A 6816-nucleotide genomic window follows, 5' to 3' on the forward strand; every position below is an offset into this window, starting at 1 on the left:
GAACAGTTTGAGAAGAATTTTTAAATTAAAGAACATTTATTTAAATGTTTGGTAGAATTTTTTTTTTTTATTTTAAAAAGGGGGTTTGCCTGGGTGGCTTTGTTGGTTAAGTGTCCACCTTCAGCTCAGGTCATGATCTCATGGTTCATGAGTTCAAGTCCCATGTTGGGCTTTGTGCTGACAGCTCAGAGCCTGGAGTCTGCCTCAGATTCTGTGTCCTCTTTTCTCTCTGCCCTCTCCTGCTCACACTCTGTGTCTCTCTCTCTCTCAAAAATAAATAAACATTTTTTAATGTTTGGTAAAATTTCTCTGGGAAGCCGTTTGACCTTGGAATCCTGTTTTTTGGGAGATTTTTGATTACTGATTCCATTTCTTTGCTGTTTATGGGTATGTTCAAATTTTCTATTTCTTTATATTTCAGTTTTGGTAGTTTGCGTGTTTCTAGGAATTTTCCCATATCTTCCAGATTAACCAGTTTTTTGGCATAAAATTTTTCATAATATTCTCTTATAATTATTTGTTTTTCTGGAGTGTTGGTCATGATATCTCCCCTTCAATTTGTGATTTTATTTATTCAGGTTTTTTTTCTCTTTTCTTTTGATAAGTCTGCCCAGGGGGTTATCAGTTTTATTAATTCTTTCAAAGAATCAGTTCTTAATTTTTTTGATCTGTTCTACTGTTTTGTGTTTGTTTCCATATCGTATATTTCTGCTCTAGTCTTTATTATTTCCCTAATCTGCTGGCTCTAGGTTTTATTTGCTGTTTCTTTTCTAGCTCCTTTAGGTGTAGAGTTAGGTTGTGTATTTGAGACCTTTCTTGCTTCTTGAGGTAGGCCTGTATTTCCGTATACTTCCTTCTTAGGACTGCCTTTGCTGCTTCCCAAAGGTTTTGTACTATTGTGTTTTCATTTTTATTTGCTTCCATGTACTTTTTTATTTCTTCTTTAATTTCTTGGTACCCATTCATTCTTTAGTAGGATGTTCTTTAGCCTCCATGCACTGTGGCCTTTCCAAATTTTTTCTTGTGGTTGACTTCAAGTTTCATAGCATTGTGGTCAGAAAATATGTATGGTATGATCTCAATTTTTTGTACCTGTTGAGGGCTGATTTGTGACCCAGTATTCTGGAGAATGCTCCATGTGCACTCAAAAAGAATGTGTATTCTGTTGCTTTAGGGTAGAATGTTCTGAATATATCCATTAAGTCCATCTTATCAAGTATGTCGTTCAAAGTCATTATTTCCTTATTGTTTTTCTGCTTAGATGATCTGTCCATTGATGTAAGTAGGTTGTTAAAGTCTCCTATTATTGTGTTATTATCAGTGAGTTTCTTTATGTTTGTTAGTAATTGATTTATATATTTGGATCCTTCAAGTTTGGGGCATAAATATTTACAATTGTTGGATCTTCTTGATAGACCACTTAATTATGATATAATGCTTTTCTTCATCTCTTGTTTCAGTCTTTTTTTAAAAAAAAATCTCATCTGATATAATTTTGGCTACTCTGGCTTTCTTTTGGTGTCCACTAGCATGATAGATGGTTCTCCATCCCCTTACTTTCAATCTGCTGTTGTCTTCAGGTCTAAAATGAGTCTCCTGTAGGCATTATATAGATGGGTCTTGCTTTTGTTTATCTATTCTGATACCCTATGTATCATTACATAGTCCATTACTATCATTACACAGTCAATTTACATTCAGAGTGAGTACTGAAAGATATGAATTTATTGCCATTCTTTTACCTGTGAAATTAGTGTTTCTGGTGATGTTCTCTGTTCCTTTCTAGTTTTTGTTGCTTCTAGTCTACCCCTTCCTACTCCCTCTCAAAGAGTCCTCCTTAATATTTCTTTCAGGGCTGGTTTAGTGGTCATTAATTCCTTTAGTTTTTATTTGTATAGAAAATTCTTTATCTCCCCTTCTATTCTGAATGGCAGTCTTGCTGGATAAAGTATTCTTGACTCCATATTTTTCCCATACAGCACATTGAATCCTGCCATTCCCTTCTGGATTGCCAACTTTATGTGGACAGATATGCTGTGAACCTGATCTGTCTTCCCTTATAGGTTAAGGATTATTTTTCCCTTGCTGTTTTCAGGATTTTTTCCTTGCCTGTATTTTGTGAATTTAACTATGATATGCCTTGGGGTTATCCAGCTTTTGTTTAATTTAATGGAAGTTCTCTGTGTTTCTTAGATTTTGATGTCTGCATCCTTCCCAGATTAGGGGAGTTTTCAGCTATAATTTGTTCAAAGTCAGTGAGTTCCATAAGTCTACCTTTGTGATCCATAACTTTTGTTTCTCCATTCTTTTCAGCTTCATTATTTTCATTATTTCCCATAATTATATCTTTTATGTCACTAATTCATTTCTCTGCTTTGTGCATCCTCGCTGTCACAGCATCCATTCAGGTTTGCATCTTAGTTATAGCATTTTTAATTTTGGTCTGGCTATATTTTATCTCTTTTATCTCTGCAGTAAGGGGTTCTTTAGAGTCTTTTATGCTTTTTTCAAGTCCAGCTAGAATCCTTATAATTGTTGTTTTAAATTCTAGTTCAGATATCTCACTTATATCTGTATTGATTAAATCCCTGGCCATCATTTCTTCCTGTTCTTTGTTTTGTGGTAAATTTCTCTGTCTTGTCATTTTGGAGGAAAAAAATAATAATAAAATTAAATTCAAAGTATAAAAAATTTTAAAATAATGAAGGAAGCTAGATCGTAGGTGTGTTTTGTTCTGCCTGTCAAGAGAAACTTGATAGAAAAAAGAAAATACAAAAAATTAAAAATTAAAAATTAAAAAAATAAAATTAAAAAATAAATGAAATAAAAAATGTTGATCTTTTTGTATCCAAGCAAAGCAAAACAAAACAAACAAACAAACCCAAAGGAAACTAGATCCTGTGTCTCTTAGAGCTAGAGCTTTGCAGAACTCTATGATCAGTAGACTTAGTGTGTGGAAAGGGTTTGTGCTGGTCTTCTGGGGGAGGGGCCTGCTGCTCTGATTCTCAGGCTGACTTGCCCTAGTGGAGATGGAGGGTGCAGGGGGCAGGGCTTGGTGTAACAGGCTCTGTTCTCCATTTGGTGGTGCAACTTACTGAAGTCAAGTCCACCAACTACATTTTAAATGCATTAATTACATTTGTGGTTACACGACTGCATATATTTGGCAAAAGTCTTTGAATTGTATATTTAAATATTATTGAAGTTTATTCTGTGTAAATTATACAATAATAAAAATGATTTTGAAACTTCAATAAGGGCTTATTCCATATATGCATTTGTATGTGTATGTATATGTGTACTTAAGTTGAAGGCAACTGATTAGAAGCAGGGTAGAGAATGGGGAGACTGGAGTAAGGAGGTGATGGTAGGAAGGAGGATGATACCTGTCTCCTGGCCATGTCTGAGGTACAGAGTTAGACATGTGAAGGTAACCAAAGGGGGAAGGAGCAATGTTCACAATTAATGCTGCTTCAGGGCCTTGATTAAAAGGGAAAGAAAAGAATCAGTGGAGATTACAAATGTATAAAGTATGAAAAAATTTCCCTTCTGACCCTTGACCCTGTCCTCTGTCCACTAAAGCCCCTGCAGCCACCAACAGAGGCAGAGGAGAAGAGAACAGTTGTAACAAAAATGGGATATGATATCAGCCTACACCAAGGTAGTGATCAGATTCAATTTTATTGTTCTAATTCTGACAACAGAATGCAATAATACAAGTTGTGGAGAAACAAGAAGTTTGCACTTTGAGATTCCCAGGACAGTCACAGATAGGGGGAAGAAAGGCAGAAAATGAATTTTAGAGAGATGTTTTGGGCTTCTGGACACCAGGGTAGAGGGATCCTCTGGCTAGAGCCTAAGCTTTTGCTCAGATCTCTCCACCTTTCAGGAAGGTCAGGGGAAGAGGGTATCAAGGTCCACTTCAACAGCAGCCTCCAGATGACTGATTGTTGCCCCCTCCGCAACACCCAGAGCTCCCAGATGGCTGGCCACAGCATCCGGAGCCCCCTGAGGGCTGGCTGCAGCAGTCACAGCTCTGTCTGTGGCGATGGGACCTTCGTCGCCTGTGGTGGCTCAGACAGCAGCCACCACCCCCAGAGCTACAGCAGCCCCCGCCCCCAGAGCTGGAGCCACAGCAGCCCCCAGAGCTGACACTGCAGCAGGAAGAGACTGGGGGGCATTTTGGGGGACACTTGGGAGGACATTTGGGAGGTGGCTGGCACTGCTGCTGGTTCTGCTGGCAGGACATCTTAGCAGGGAGGGTCAGGAGCTGAAGAAGAGTCACACAGTGAGTCAGACTGGGACACAGAACCCCCTGCCCATCTCACCCTCTTAACATATCATAGAATCATAGAAATATCACTTAGAAACATCTCATATAATCCAGAAGCTGCACAACATTCCTGTACTCTGGCATCATCTCTTTGGAACCTCAGGTGAGCCTTATAAGTCAGGCACACACTTTCCTCTAGTATACAAGGTAGTAAACTAAAACCAAACCATATTACCAAACACATCCAAGAGTCTAAAGTCTTGTAGGTGAAGATGGTACTGGTTTCAACCACACCTTTCAAATCTGAAGTTGTTCAATTAATAGGCCATTTGAGGGGATACTATTTCTTAAAGGAAACCTACAGTAATTGTTGCCTCTTGTCATAACTTCCAAGATGATTTTATTCTGTGAGGTCAGCATTGCAAAGGACCTTGGAGATGCCCCACTTCAGTAAGATCACATTATTAAAGAGACTGATAAACCTCTCAGCCAGTCCAAACTAAGACTTGAAACCAGACCCCTGATCTCAGTCCAGAACACAGGTCTCCTCTCTTTACCACTTCAAGCTGGCAGGTTGGCAAGGTGATTCTCAGGCTTGTGTTATCCTCATCAACACAGGAAGTGTACAAAAACATTCCAAGACCCACGAGTAGGCAGGTTTAACAAGTCCAAAAAAGCCTAAGGTCCCTGCCTACCACCCTCCTTTGCAAGGAGGAACAGGGTTGTATTTTCAAAAGTGAATTGTCTCCTGAAACTTGTCAGAGTGGAGCCCAGTGTCTGTGCTTCAGTGTCCCCATCCTGAGGGGCACACTGAAATGCAGATCTATTTGCTTTCTCCAGATCTCAAGGCATAAACATCTGGTTCTCCACATGTTCTCAGTTGGTGCTAGAACACTTCCTGCACTCCTTCCTCAAACCCTCCTCCTCTGCCACAATGGGTCCTTTTCTCCCAAATCCCTATTCTATCTGCCTCCTTGCTCTGGTCTGAACTCCTTCTGTGAAAGGCACTGGTCCTGGTCCCAGGGGACACTTACCGGTGCACAGGCAATACTGGGTCTGTCAGCACCTCAGGAGAGGAATGCATGACCGGGCTCTGTCCCCAAAGCCCTTTTATCCTGGCCTTGGGCTCTGCCCCCAGCCTGTGAGACAGGACCTGGGCATGAGGGGACTGCCTCCTGCCACCCACATGCTACTGTGACAGGTGGTGACTGGCAGCTCCTTCCTGCCTCCTTCCATGGGGCCCAAAATGCAAGGGCTAGGGCTTCTTAGAAACAAGGAGTACATGGCTGTGGACAATTTAATTTGATCTTTTGTCTCATTCTCCTTGGCAAGTGCCACCTGGAAGGTCACACAGCTCTTGTTTTGGACCTTGGGCCAGAGTCCCTTTCTTTCCTTCTTCCTGACACATAAAATCAGTGGCTCTTGGAAGCCTGTTCTGGATTATAATTTAGAGATACCTTCACATTTCTCTACTTATGCCCAAGTCTAAGCCACCCTGCCAGGCTCCCAGAGGTCAGCAAACTGGTCTAGAGTCCAAATCTTCCCCTCTGCCTATTTTGTGTAGCCTGCAAGCTAAGAATGGTTTTACGTGTTTAATGTTTGGAAATAAAAATCAAAGAAGTGTACTTCATGACACATGGGGATTCTATTAAATTCAAATTTCAGTGTTTTTAACGTTTTACTTGGAACCCATTCATTAACAATGGCTATTTTCACAGCACAATGACAGAGTTGAGTAGCTGAGTCAAAGACCCTATGGCTTCCATAGCCTAAAATATTAAGTCTTTAGCCCTTTATCAAAAAATTAGCTGATCTCTAGTGTATCCCACTGCTTTAAAATTTTTTTTTTACTGTTTTTATTTATTTTTGAGGCAGAGAGAGACAGAGCATGAGCGGGGGAGGGGCAGAGACGGAGGGAGACACAGAATCTGAAGCAGGCTCCAGGCTCTGAGCTGTCAGCACAGAGCCCGACGTGGGGCTCGAACTCACGGAGTGTGAGATCATGACCTGAGCTGAAGTCAGACGCTTAACCGAGTGAGCCACCCAGGCACCCCATCCCACTGCTTTTAAGAGCCTGGAGTCAGACCCTAGAATGCAATTCTGGTTCTGTCACGTGGTATCTGTGCATCCTGTGGAAGTTACATACAGTGACTCCTTTTTAATTTTGTTTCCTCTACTATAAAGTATGAATAATGATAAAAATATCTCACAGGGATATTGCTTTAGACAGACCATGTAAAGAACGAGCCTAACAGAGGGAATGTAACATAGTGTGCCCTCAAATAATAAGATACCTATGTATTCATAAATAAGGGAAAAATATGTATCCTTTGTTGGTCATATTTTACTTCAATGGAAGAAAAGTCAGGACTTTTGAGGATATTTTCCAAATTATTTACTTTTTTTTCTCTTAAGTCTCCTTTGTTTTGCTAAATATGTTTGACTATGAAACACCTCCAGGAAAAGAATTCATGGTGAGGAGTAGGGAGCTCCTCACTGCCATAATTAGAGCGACCAATCAGGGCCGGGTGGCAGGAAAGCAC

At 40.4% G+C, this 6816-nt stretch overlaps 1 long non-coding RNA gene across 1 annotated transcript; it reads right to left on the bottom strand.

Moving 5' to 3' along the window:
* Positions 1-3662: 3662 nt before the first annotated feature.
* On the bottom strand, positions 3663-5378 carry LOC121021036 (uncharacterized). The gene is made up of 2 exons (XR_005786402.1): positions 5308-5378; positions 3663-4270 (listed from the first exon to the last, which is right to left on the bottom strand). It is a non-coding gene; the product is annotated as an uncharacterized LOC121021036 (long non-coding RNA).
* Between the last annotated feature and the right edge of the window lie 1438 nt (positions 5379-6816).

The sequence above is a fragment of the Herpailurus yagouaroundi genome, unplaced genomic scaffold, assembly GCF_014898765.1.
Source record: "Herpailurus yagouaroundi ecotype Mexico unplaced genomic scaffold, PumYag 254, whole genome shotgun sequence".
Taxonomy (NCBI): Eukaryota; Metazoa; Chordata; class Mammalia; order Carnivora; family Felidae; genus Herpailurus; species Herpailurus yagouaroundi.